Source organism: Dasypus novemcinctus, chromosome 2, assembly GCF_030445035.2.
Source record: "Dasypus novemcinctus isolate mDasNov1 chromosome 2, mDasNov1.1.hap2, whole genome shotgun sequence".
NCBI classification, from domain to species: Eukaryota; Metazoa; Chordata; class Mammalia; order Cingulata; family Dasypodidae; genus Dasypus; species Dasypus novemcinctus.
This window is the reverse complement of record NC_080674.1, coordinates 71,378,509-71,392,778: the sequence shown is the minus strand read 5'-3', so window position 1 is coordinate 71,392,778 and position 14,270 is coordinate 71,378,509. Positions and strand designations below refer to the sequence as shown.

At 41.9% G+C, this 14,270-nt stretch overlaps 1 protein-coding gene across 9 annotated transcripts in view; it reads right to left on the bottom strand.

The window, feature by feature from the left end:
• Window positions 1–10,765, bottom strand: part of OCLN (occludin) — a 56,681-nt gene extending 45,916 nt beyond the window's left edge. The window contains exon 1 of one of the 9 annotated variants that reach the window (XM_058309765.1): window positions 10,422–10,765. The gene's annotated coding sequence lies outside the window, so the exon portion shown is untranslated. Of the gene's footprint in view, window positions 1–9,059; window positions 9,175–9,984; window positions 10,159–10,201; window positions 10,402–10,421 lie in introns of those variants that run through there. The other 8 variants (XM_058309784.2, XM_058309778.1, XM_004465615.4 and 5 more) reach the window with 8 other exon arrangements.
• Window positions 10,766–14,270: the final 3,505 nt, after the last annotated feature.

Sequence of the window (14,270 nt, the reverse complement as noted above, 5' to 3'; positions counted from 1 at the left end):
CTTAAAACAAAGACAAACAATAAGCAAACAAACAAACAAAAAACAACTCAGGGGAGCCAATGTGGTTCAGTGGTTGAGTGCCAGTTTCCCACGTATGAGGTCCTGGTACAGCAAAAAAAAAAAAAAAAAGAGAATATCTTTATCATTAAAATGATTACAAAGCTTATTTATGGATGGTAACTTTTCGAATACTTTTGCCTTATTTCCTTTTCTAAGTCTTCAAAAATTAGCACAATTTTCACAAAACGGGCGAAACATTAAGCACACATAGTATTAAAGAGGACTTTTCAAAGAGAAAAGCAGAATGATTTTGTTATCAAATTCCTCAGAGGACAAATGTCTAAACATCTCTGAGGCAATTCCACTTAATCAACAGGTATTCATTAAGAACCAACCCTTTACCACGGGAGCCTGTAGATATATGGGGCACAGTTCTTAGGAAGTTCACTAACTACATGGAGAAAGGAAATGAAATAAGAAAACAGCAACTACCTCAAGCACTATCTGAACTACCTGAGAAAGTGCAGAGTGGGGTAACTAGGGAAGACTTTAAGGAGACTTAAAGGAATGAGGGAGGAAGAGTGGGGAGGAAGAAGAGAGGCCAATCTAGGCTAGGTAGGGGCTGGTCTGTGGGACAGGGAGAAACCAGGCATGCTGGAATAGTGTACTCTACTGAAATAAGGCTACATAGACTGGGATGTGGTAAGAACATGGAGGGATTTGAAAGCCTAGTGGGAAGTCCTCATTTCATTCAGGTAGAAATGTAGCCCGTTCATGATTTTCAGCAGAGGAGCTCTAAAGAAGTTCAATTTCAAACAAGATTAGAAAGGCAAACAGAAGGGATGGAAGGGGCACTAGGAATCAGTAGCAGCAAATCTGGTGTCAGGTGAGAAGGACTGGTTTAAGAGGCAGGAGAGTAGGAAGGAAACCAACATTCATTGGATACCTGCCATGCATCAAGTGCTTTACAGAAAATCCTCAATTCATTCTCAAAACAACCCTCTGTGGTTGACTAGGCAATTTACAGATGCAGAAAGGGTCAGAGAGATTAAGTAATTTGTTCAAGGTGAGATGGAAGCTAGTAACTGAGCTGCCATTTGAACCCAGATGCCAGGTGCTTTCCACTCCACAGTTCAAAAACCTGGCCTCCATTTTGGACATTCTAGGTTTTGTGTGCAGGGAAATATCCTGGTGTTCATGTCCGTGAGCAGTGAAGCTGGTAGCCATCCACCTGACACCAAAAGCTCTCCAGGACGGTCACAAGCAGTGAGATATGGTAAACACAATGCCTACACCAAAGAAGTGAGAGGTTTATTCTGGAAAATCCAGTGCTAGAGACCAGTGCAAGGTATTTTGCCCCTATAGCTACAACACTTCACTCTTGCCCAACATTGAGCCAGCTCTAAATTCTTTCCAGGTTATACCAGTGATTGGTAAATAAGGGAAATTTCAGATCCACTGGAAGGTAAACTCCATGAGAGCAGGAATGTTTGCCTATTTTGTTCACTGAGCAGAAACAATGCTCAGCACACAGTAGGAGCTAAAATATCTGTATATTTTGCTTGGAAAAACTTGTGTTTTCAGGTTGAAGATAGAAAAGTTAATAGATTAACTTTAGTAAGGTACTACTGATGAATGAGCAAAATATATAATTTGAGTATATTCAAGTGTCTAGTATTTTTACGTTTTCAAATAAAGTCTTTGCAATCATACATCACTGTTATGAACCAATAGGTACTCTTTAAAATTTTTGTTCTTTAAAAAAAAGGCAGCAACTCTCCATCAAATTCCAAAAATATTGCTCAAATGCATATTAAGAAAAACCACAAAGAAAAGATTATAACTAATGCTACAAGTATCAACACAATTCGCATAATTTTCCAAACACGGTGATGGAAGGCACTTCTCTCAAGTCTTTTACTTTTTTTAATCATTTCATTCAAGTATAAATCATAAGTGTATACAGTCCTATAACTAATACCCAAGTTAATTTCTCCATATTCTAATGGTCCATATTCTAAATGAGCAACTTAGGCCAAAGATGCTGCACTGCTATGAAAGGACCAAAGTCCAGATTAAGTGGATTCCTAAGTGATGTTCAAAAAAAGAGCATTAAGAAAAACTGAATTTAAACACCATTAAGGTACAATGCGGGACCCTATTTCTGAAGCTGAATGTCAAACAGTAACAAACCGAACTTAGAAGAATCTTATCCTTTCATGCCTACTACTCAGCCATTCAAGATTATCCCAAATATTCCAGGCTCAGTGGTAATTTTTGAAAACTCCAAATAAATTTAGCCTTAGGTTGAAACTTAGAGTTTGTCAAAAATCTAGGCTCAAGAGGGTGGAGGGAGAATTCACTTCTGGATTCCACCCCTACTCCCCCACAGAAGCTTTGGACAACCAGCAAGAACTGGCAGAAACATCCTTCTCAAAGCTCCTGAAAACAGTTAAAGGACTGTAGTAACAGGGCGGGAGTCAAATCAACGAAAGGCTACTTAAAAGTGGCAGGACGCTGTGGCACCCTGGCTGGCCCATCACCCACTCCTCACTGTGGAGCCAGCCCCACATGCCCAGTTCTGATCCCTGGTTCCTACTGAGGAGGGGCTGAACAACCTATGTGCACATACTGGGAGCTTGCATGACTGGCCCCTTCAGTCTGGTGGTGGCCGGCGGGGCTCGCCATCCTAGAATTTGCCCTGAGTAGAGAAGTCAGCTCATGGAACTGTGGGAAAGCAGTCCAGTCAAGCTGCCTGGGCAAGAGACTGTTGACTATAGGATATAAAGTGCCATGCCTGGGACTATGAGAAAACTGTTTCCTAGGAAAGGGGAGGCATTCCTAACCATACATAGGGGAATTCCCAGGGCCATATGCACATGCCCAAGACAAGCACATGCTCAGAAAGGAACAGGGCAGCCCCCTACACTTTGGCCTGGACCTATTCTCTAAACTCACCCGTATGAGTAAGCCCTGAAGGAGAACACTCCCACAGGTCAATGAGGGGTGGAGGGGAGGGGAAGATGTTTTCTTTTTCCCTTCCTTTTTTTTTTTGTTAGCTCCTGGCATTCAAGGAAAGCTCCTGTCATAAGACTAGCTGGAGACAAGCTTAAGGAACACTTGCCTCAGGAATCTAAATTCCAGTAATAACACAGCAAAATATCAAAATACCAAGGTTTCAACAAAAGGTTATAAAACATACAAAGAACCAGGAAGTGATGGCCCAGGCAAAGGAGACAACTAAAGCATCAGACACCATCAATGAGGAGAACAAGACGTGGGACACTATCAGACAGGGGCTTTAAAAAAAAAAAGTGGTCCTAAATAAGCTCAAAGAACTAAATGAAAACATGGACATTAAAGGAAATCAGAAAAATGACAGATGAACACAAAAAGAATACCAACAGAGAAATGGAAATCACGGAAAGGAACCAAAGAGAACCGAAGACCACAGTAAGAGAAATTTAAAATTCCCTAAAGAGGTTCAACATCAGACTGAAGCTGACAGAAGAAAGAATCAGTGACTCTGAAGGGTCATCCAATATGAGGAGCAGAAAGAATGAAGACAAGTAAACAGAGCCTGAGGAACCTGTGGGACAGCATCAAGCATCCTAATGTAAATATTGTTGAGTCCCAGAAGAAGAAAGAAAGGGGCAAAGACAATATCCAAAGAAATAATGGCTGAAAACTTTCCAAATTTAACATAAGACAGGAATATACACATCCAAGATGTTCAATGAACTCCACAGAGAATAAACCCAAACAGATCCCCACTACAGCATATTATAACCAAGCCGTCAAACGCCAAAGATAGAGAATTCCGAAAGTCACAAGACAGAAGTACTTGCCACAAACAAGGGATTCTCAATAACATTAAGTGCCAATTTCTCTTCAGAAACCATGGAGGCAAGAAGGCAGTGGGATGACATATTTAAAGAGCTGAAAGCAAAAAAAACAACCAACCAACCAACCAACCACTGCCAACCAAGAATTCTGTAACTGGTAAAACTGTTTTTCAAAAAATAAGTTTCAAAAATAAGGGAAGCGGATGTGGCTCAAATGACAGAGCTCTCTGCCTACCATATGGGGGACCTGGGTTCGAATTCTAGGGCCTCCTGGTGAAAAATAAGAGAAAGCGTGCCTGCATGGCAAGTGAGTGCCTGCATAGTGAGTGCAAGTGGCCAGTGCCGGCGCAAGTGAGTCATGCAGCAAGATAAGGACGCATCAAAAAGAGACAGGGAACTTCTCTCCCCATCAGAGGTCCCCAGGATCGAATCCCAGTGAATCCTAGAGGACAGAAAATGAGAAGAGAAGACAACACAGACAGCAAAAACAGCAGGGCAGGAGGAGGGGAAGGGGAAACATAAATAAATAAATCTTTGGGGAAAAAAAAGGGAGAGGAGATAGATGTAACTCAAGTGACTGAGCTCCTGTTTCCCATATACGGGGTCTTGGGTTCGATCTCTGGTATGTTCTAAAAACAAACAAAAAAACCAACTCACATTGGGGAGTGGTAGTTCAGTGGTTGAGGGCCTTCATCCTGTGTACAAGGTCCTGGGTTCAATCCCCCTGTACCTCCTAAAAATTTTAATTAAACTAAATTAAATTAATAAAATAAAGGGGGAGATTATATTCCCAGATAAATGTTGAGAGACTTCACCACTACATCAGCCCTATAAGAGATGCTAAGGAGAGTTCTGCATGTTGAAAAGAAAGAACACTGGACAACAGATAGAAGCCACATGAAGAAATAAAGATCTATGGTAAGGATAATGACAAAGATAAATGTAAATGCCAGCACTATCGTATCTTTGGTTTGTAACTCCACTTTTTATTATCTACAGGTTCTAAATGGCAAATGCATAAAATGTAATGAGAAAGCAGTAGTTTTAGACTCAATATATAAGCATGCAATTTGTGATGTTAAATTTCTTGAACTTTACCACTGTATTTAAGGTAAATATGTAAGTGAAGAGCCTTCTTCTTAGAAAATGTAAATGGCAGTATCAAAAGTTCAAGAAGCATGATGTATAAAACCTATACTCAAGTGACCAGAAAATGGACTGATATATAAATTAATAGACAAATAAATGGATAGATAGCTAGACTGATAGATTAATGGATAGACAGAATGTAGCAAAATGGTAAAATTGGTGGATCTTGGTATCAGGGGATAGGGATATGTTGGAATTCTCTGTATGGGGTTTGTATTCAACCATACCAAACTCATTTTCCTTTTTGTGTTTACCATAAGGGAATGCAGAGAGAATCCTGTGAATTGTGAGTAATCCTTGTATACAGACAGTGTGGACCTAATTAACACAAAAAAATGGACCACGATGTTCACCTGAAGGAAGGTGGCTAATTGTGACCACAGATAAAGTGGATGAGACAAGATAATCCAGATTTGCAGATGACAAAACACTAGAAAGGATAACTAACTCACTTGCTCAAAGAGTACCTCAACATTCATCAAGATCTCTATAAGGCCAGATGATGGGTTAAAACAAAGGTAGGGCTTTTAAAAGCCCCATTTCCTAGCTTACAACAAGCCCATCACCTTTCTCCACCCTCGGTGCCCTCCTATGTCAAAGAAGGGATAATCCTGACCTCTGGGTAGGGAGAATTAAGTAAAATGTACTAAAGAAGACAAGCAAATGCATTCACAGATGGGTGCTCATTCTGAAAGAAATTTCAGTGCTTAGGTATTTAGATACATTGTGTTCATTTTGAAATATTAATGGCATGAATACATCATTAAAAAATGTAAACTCAATTTTAAAAAATCAGTAAGTACCATACTCAGAGAATAAGGAAGATTTTAACAATAGCTGTTTATTTTTGTAAATGCTTTTCACTGGTGCAAATTTCAATAAAAGCTAACAAGCCATCCCAAAGTATTCACAGAATTAGCGTTCAGATGGAAGAATGATACAATTATTAAAAAGAAACAAACTTCTGCATAAACTTGATTTTGTACATCCCGTTCCAACTAGGTGTCTCTCCTGAAGTGTAACTAAGATGGTTAAGGATCTGGAAAAACCATGCTGTAAGTCAAATGATTGGAAAAACAGGAAATGCTAGACCTGGAGAACTCAACATTAAAAGGGCCATTAAAAGTCTTCAAATATCTGAAGAGCTGTCTTTGTAGTCCTACAAATGGTTTCTGTTTTAAAAAAAAAAACATACACACACATAAAACAGAGTCAGATTTCTCTGCCTTAACCATATCCCCCACACCCTACAAAAAATAACAAATAACAATTTGAGCTCATTTCATTTATGCAAAGCTTGAGTTATTTGATATATTTTGGAGACTGGATTAGAGATTTCTAAAATCTCTTTTAAGGCAGCCTGTAACAGCACATTGACGCCAGCTGCCAAAGGAGGAGGACCAACTAGCAGAGCGACAGTAACAGAATCTTGTAAATAAGTGTGGATGAGTGAAGGGAAAACAAAATGAGGAGTGGTAAGACCACCAGGAGTGATAAGACCACTGGATTGCCCAAAGGAGTACACAGGTCATCTTCACAAAAGCTCTTTCAAGAGACAGGAAGTCAGACTGAGTTAGAGTTGGGGAAGAAGGGAAGTACCAAACCCCTACTGAATATTTTATGCTGACAACCAGCATCTCAAGCTAAAGCTAAAATACAAAAAATGGGGAAATTTTTGGTTAGTGGATACAGACCATTTGTAAATTTTGAAAATTTTTAAATAAAATAATGTTTTAAAAAAAGGAGTTTGCCTTTACCATTAAAGATATAGTTCCATCACCTGTTAAAGTTCCCTCAATCCCCCCTGCAGCCAAACGCTTCCCGGGACCCCAGGCCTCAATCAACCATGGAATTTGTAGTCCATGCGATGGAGTCTTTCATGCAGCTGGGTTGAGAATAACCAGAAAAGCATGGAGCACATTAATAATCATGCAGGTCCAACCTCAACATTTTACTGATAACATGCTTCTTTCCAGGATTCACTGGACTTCCAAGATTTAACATCCATTTCCCATTTTGAGGGGCAGTAACAGCAAGAAGACTGAACCAGGGCTCTCAGCCCCAAAAACTTTTTATCAGTGAGAGTTTTCAAGGCTTGAGAGGCTTAAAAATCTTTCCTGGCCAAAAGCTGTCTTAATAGAAAACTAAGCTAAGATGAAAAAGAAAATTCTGAAAATGTTGTACCCCAAAATTATTCTTTAAAGCAAAATGTCAATAAGTGAAAAACAACCTGTTTCTTTTAGATTGCATGCAATAATCAATTTACCATAAAGAACTTTCATTTGTGCCGGATATCATTAAATGATTCTATTTAGATTATAGGCACATCATTTAAAAATTGCATAAAATGTTGAAATTAAAGAGATATATAGTGTCAGAAAACTGCACTTTTTAATAAGCTCTCCAGGTGATGTTTTTAAAAAGGAGATCCTGGGGACTGAACCCAGGACCTCATATGTAGGAGGCAGGTGCTCAACTACTGAGCTATACCACTCCCCTCCAGGTGATTTTTTTAAATATATTTTTTTAAGATTTATTTTTTATTTATTTCTCTCCCCTTCCGTCCCCCCCCCCCCACACACACACTTGTCTGTTCTGTGTCCATTCACTGTGTGTTCTGTGTCCACTTGTATTCTTGTCAGCAGCACTGGGAATCTGTGTCTCTTTTTTGTTGTCATCTTGCTGCGTCAGCTCTCCGTGTGTGCGGCGCCACTCCTGGGCAGGCTGCACTTTTTTCACACGGGGCGGCTTTCCTTATGGAGTGCATTCCTTACATGTGGGGCACACCTACATGGGGGCACCCCTGAGTGGCACAGCACTCCTTGTGCTCATCAGCACAGCGCATGGGCCAGCTCCCCACACAGGTCAGGAGGCCCTGGGTTTGAACCCTGGGCCTTCCATGTGGTAGGTGGATGTATGCTCTATCAGTTGAGCCAAATCCACTTCCCTCCAGGTGATTTTGTAGCACACCAAATACTTTGAGAATTGCTGCCTGTAATGAAGGTGTCAATCCAAGAAGGACTTTGGATCTTGCACATTTCCTGTCTAGAAAGCCCCGAATGTCACACAGCAGGTACCTTTTAACCTTTCAGGTCTCAATTCAAATGTCACCTTCTCAGAGATGCCCTCATTCTATCACACCAAGCCCGTTTCATTTTCAGAGCATACTTGCCCCCTCATCCTAAATTTTTTTTTTTCTTTTCTTACTGTCACTGTCCCTGCCCCAGCTGGAATGTCAACTTAGCAAGCATTTAGATGCCTATTTTGACCAATGCTATATCCCTGGTGCCTAGAAGTAGTCTCGGCACAAAGTGATGGTCAATCAGTATCTTATTAATAAAACCAAATGCCCACAATAGAGGTGCAATTTCAATCCTGTAGTGAATGTTTCAAAGTTCTTCACACAACTAACACCCAGTAAATACATTTCTTCAAATTCCAGAAAAACCACCAAGTATGGTTCTGTGCTGGAATATCAAGGACTGGTACTCCTCCGAGATACCCTTCCCCATTTGGTGAAGTAGTTTTCAAGCCAGCCCTTTTGTAACATGTTTCCCCACCTTTAGAATGGGGTTCTAATAAAATCTGCCTTTTAGAGTTGTTGGGATGGCTACATGACCTACAGTATATAAACCTTTTAGCACAGTGCTCTGCACACAAAAGGCACAATAAAATACTGTCACATTATTTGCTGAAACAGACTGGAAGCTCCTTGCCTGGCTAATCTCTTCTTTCCATCCCCTAACAAAGGGTGGGTCGCAAAGGAAGTACCTAATAACTAAATAAACACACACACACACAAAATTTTTAAGTGCTGTTTTGACTGTTTCTTCCCTATTTAAAATGTCTATTTTAAAACACCAGGAAAAGAAAATAAGGATTCATATAAACAGTGTAAAAGAAATATTACACTTGGGGATGTGTAGTTTGAGAAGCCTACCTCCTTCTAGAAAGAACTAGTTTTCAGTTACGCCAAGAACCACCAGAAGTGCCTTCATGTGACGCATTCCCCTTTTCTAGGGATTCCAGTGATACACCTGTTGTGAGGCAAGGCCACACACTAACCTGGAAGGCTGCCTTTTCGCCGCCCAGCCCAAAGTCATTTCCCAGGTGGGCAGTTTGCCCAGCGAGCCCCAGGGCCGGTCTTAGGATGCCGTGGCTTCTTCTAGGGCCCAGCCGCCCCACCTGGGACATGAGGGTCTCGGGTTTGCTCTTCCATCCCCAAGGAGCCTTCCAGCCCCAAAGCGCAGAAGCCATCTTGGCCCCTCAACCCCCCTCTCCCGCACGCCTCCTCCGACCCAGGCAACATGTCCGCTGGCTGCGGGCGGGCCGACCCTCCCCCGAGGCCGAGCATTGCCCACCCCGCCCCGAGCAGGACCTGGCCTCGGCGCGCGCCAGCCCGGACTCACCCCGGGCAGGGTGCGCCGGCGCGCGCGGAGCAGGGACCGCCCGGAGGCAGGTCCGCCTACCTGGCCCTTGCCTGTTCGTCACGGGTGAGAACCCGAAGCGTAAGCAGCTTCCCTCGAAGCACACCTTCACTAGAAATTAAATCCCCAGGCCCCGGCTGCAGTCGACGGAGCTCACACAACTCTCAAGTGGATCCAAAGTAAGCAAGTCTGGCCCATAACGCGACTCGACGAATACTTCACAGGCTAAAGCCAACACCCTCTCTCCCCGAGATACCCAAAAAGAGGGTGCGGGGGGCGGAAATGATGAGGGAGGTCCCCCTAAATCTAAAGCGCCCGGCCCCGGCCCGCGAGCAGTCGGCCTCGCTCCAGCCCTCGGGTTTGGGATCCGAGGCACTGGGTGCTGCGCCCCTCGCCCTGAGGACCCCAAGAACTGCAGGCAGGAATTCTGAACGCAGGCTTCTCACTGTTCTCAAGCCTCCGACCCCCGTAAAAGCCAAAAGTTCGCCCGCGCCGCCTGAGTAGAGGTGGTTTTACGCGTTTCGGTGACTAAAGCTGATCCGCGGCTTTAAGGCGCCCCTTACCCGGGAGCCAGGCTCACAAGTTTGCCGAGCGCCGGGTCCTCCGCGGACGCGCGCCTCTCCCGTTCCCGCGAGCTCCAACCGAGGGCCGAATCCGCCCCTTAGCGCAGCGCGGCGCGTCCTCCCTCGGCACCCCCTACCAGACAGAGGCCGCCGTTCCCCACGGGGACCTTGGAGCTCCCGTGCGTCCTGGCACTGCCCACAATTCTCACCCACTCACCACCACCAGGCCAGACCGACGAGGAGCTGCAGGAGACCGGGAGCACACTCACCTGGCGCGCGCACCTGACGCCCCGCGGGCAGCCAGCACTCAGCCCGGATTGATCTGGGACTCAGCCCTCCCCACTCCTCCCCCACCTCCCCTTCCCCACCGGCCGCCCTGCCCCCGGGCATGCGCACCAAAGGCCGGCCGCGAGTGCCGGAGGCGGGGCGAGTCCCACCTGCTGCTCCCTGGAGGGCCCGTGCGCGCTCCGGCCGGCTCTCCCGGGACTCCTGCCGCCTCCGCCGGGGAGAGGGGGAGAGGGGCAGTGGGCGCCCGCGAGGACGTGTGGTGCGGCTGGCCTCCGCCCTGGGTGACCCATTCACCTGAAACTCGGGTGGGAGGGGGAAGGAAACTAGAGAAGGAGGCGGGAGGAACCGGCCCTTCTCTCCGCACACCCTTGTAGCACGCAAAGTTAAAGGAACAGCGACAAGGTTCGGGCCGGGCCCGGCGCCCTCGAGGGGGAGGAAACGGGGCGCCGAGGTGAGGCTCGGGGTGCCGCGGCTAAGGGGGATGCGCTGGGGCGCGCTGGCACCTCTTCCTGCGTCAGGAAGAACTAGTGGAATGTTTGTGGAGGGCGGGCGGAGTGTGGCCTGGAGCGGACGGTTTTCCTTCTGAAGGAGGGTCCAGGGGTGGTCATCACTTTGGTAAGAAAAACATGTCTTCACCCGACACTTTATTCCTCCAAAATTTTAGTTATAAAGTTTGGTTGGAAAGACGTATCCACATGTATTGCACCACAGAAACTCCTGGGGAATTCTCGAAAGTCTTGCGTAAATTTAGGAACTACGAATGCTCTCTGAATTCAAAAAAGGACTTTTATTAAAGAGTTCAGATGGATGTAAAGTACTGTCGACGTCGGCGTGGTAAATAGCCATCAAACAAGATGTACGTGGTCACCGCCTCAGGGGCCTCTCCCTCCCTCAGTGAGTCAGCTCTTGGGGAGATTTAAACCATTATTTTAGAGGATAAAGTTTATTTTAAAAAATAAATGTTATACTATATATATTTATGTGCATATATGAGAAGTTATAGATCAGTTAAAAATCACATGGATAAGCTAAAAAATTTAAATTAGGATCAAATCACCTGAAATCCTATCACTGAGGGACGTTGTTCACATTTTGATGTATGTATTTCCAGTTCCTTTAAAAAACCACAGATATATGTGAATTACACTATTTTAATATTCGCTTTGACTTTTTTTTTTTTTTTTAGTTTTCCAGTGCTAGTAATGTTTTATTTCTTGATCTGGATGCTGGTTCCACTGGAATGCTCATGTGGAAAAATCAGTCTGCACTTAAAAATATATGCATTTTTATGTATGTGTGTTGTGTCTAGTTTTTTTTTTAAACGTATTCCAAGATGTGGCCATTTTAATTCTTGCAATTTATCCACCTTCATTGGAAGCTAGAATTTAGACTCTTGACTCCTGCTTCATTTTTGTTCCAGTCTGGAATGTCTGTTCTGCTAATATTTCTCTCCAATCCCACCCACTTCTCTGCCTTTAATTAAGTAATTAGAGATGTAGCTCTCCCATACATTAGATCTGAAGGCAAAATTCAATACTCAAGGAAATAAAAGCATTATATAAAGTATTTTAAATTTCAACAGCCTTCCTGGGTAATTAATTTAATTTTTTTTTCATGGAAGTCATTGCTGCAATTATTTTAATTTGGCTGTGTAGCTTATTGTGAATGATGCAGTTTGAAGTGGTATTATTAACACTGGGGAAGGCAGGTTAATCCTCTTAATGTTCGCTGTCAGATTACTGAAATCTCCAAACATTCCACTCAGTTTATAATTAAACCAGGGAACATTTCCTAATACCCTCAGATTTGTGAACGTGTCTCTTATTTTATAGTGTACTTTGACGTGTTCTAAAGAGGAGGTCTAGTTGATTTTGTTAATTTTTTCACTTTTTAAAAGCGAAGTATAATTCACACACCTTAAAATTGACCTCTTTAAAATGTACATTTCCCTGGTTTTTAGTATATTCACAGGGTTATACAACTTATCTGCCGCTAGTCCAGAACATATTCATCACCCCACTAAGAGATGCCCCTCTGCTCATTACCAGTCACCATTCTTCCCTCCCCCAGCCGCAAGCAACCACTAGGCTGCTTTCCATCCCTATTGCTTGTTCTAGATAGTTCATAAAAGTAGAATCATACAATATGTGTCCTTTTATGTTTGTCTTCTTTAGCATGTTTTCAGGCTTCATATATGTTATGGCATAAAGCAGTGATTCATTCCTTTTTATGACTAATTAATATTCCATTGAAGGATATACCAAGTTTTGTTTATTCATCTGTTGATGGACATTTAGGTTATTTCCACTTTGGGGCTATTATGAATAATGCTGCTATGAACATTCAAGTACATGCTTTTCTTTGGACATATGTTTTCAATTTTCTTGAGCAATTAGGTTTTTAAATTAAACTTTCATTTTTTGAACTTTTTATGGTCTATCATATATACAACTCTAAAGTTTCCCATTTTATTCACTTTCAAGTATACAATTCAGTGGTATTAGTTACAGTTACTATATATATGGGATATATATGTGTGTGTATATGTATACATATATATACATATATATATATATATATATATTTTTTTTTTTTTGAGATACCAGGGCTAGGGATTGAATGCAGGACCTCACATGTGGGAAACCAATGCTCAACTACTGAGCCACATCAGCTCCCCTGAGCTGTTTTTTTCAGCTGTCTGCTTGTTGTTTGATTTTGTTTTTCTTAGGAGGCCCTGGGAACTGAACCTGGGACCTCCCATGTAGGAAGCAGGCTCTCAAATGCTTTGAGCGACATCCACTACCTACAGTTAAAATATTGTGCTACCATCACCAAAATCTGTTACCCAAACTTTTCTTTTTATTATTTTAGGAGAATAATTTATGCATTTCATGTTATTTTTCTTATTCCCACACTAAACCCAAATCCACACGCATATTCCATCCTTGGGATGGAAGATTAATCACATTTTGTTTTCCTAATTTATTCATTCAACAACTATTTTCTGAGTGCCTACTCTGTGCATAGTAGTGACCAAAGCCCCAAAATCCCTCTTAGTGGAGCTTATTTTCTAGCTACTGCTGAATGCATGTATATGGAATGAAAGGATTTATTAAGCATGTATATTTATTAATTCATATACATGGAATAATAGGATTTATTGATAATAGAATTTAACTGGTTGTTAAAATATTACCAATTTCATAAGGTTCAACTAATACTAAACTAAATTTCTGTTAAATTGTTGAACTCCATTTGTATTCAGATTAATTTTCCAAACAATGTGCACAACATTGAATGATCTAAAAACTGTGTTCTTTTAACTATTATCTAATATTAAGCAAATTATATAGTAGTTGAAAGTGTTCAGGAGGAAAATCCAGCCTTAAACCTAACACATCATTGTTCAGTAGCAACACAGAATTTGCTGGGTGCTAACTGATTCCATCCTTAATTCAGTTATGTTATATAATCAGAAATTATAGGAAAATAATTATTTTTAGTCAGCTATTCCTTGACAACTCAGAGTAGTATTATCCACTATTGAACATTATTTGATAAAAATTCTCATGATTTAGAAACAAAGTAAATATTATTCTCAGATAAGAAGAACTGTGATTTGAAATTTAGTGATTTTTACCTGTAGTCAAATGAATGATAGTGATATATAACTTTTTTTCCCTTTTTATATGTAATGGAGAAAGTTAAGAGTTCAGATATTGATATTGCCACTTATTAGCTGGATGGCATTAGGAAAGTTAAACTACATAAACCTCATTTTTCTCTACAGTCACTTTGGGATGATAGTAAATAGTACTTTCTTAAGGTTTTTGGGAAGCACATGGATATTTACCAAGATAGACCTTATGTTGGGCCATAAAACAAATCTTGATAAATTTAATGTCATTGCTGTGTCCTCTCTGCCTGTAACAGTCCCTGTCACTATTCCATAAATATTATGAAATATTTATTCCATAAATATTTGTTGAATGAGTGAA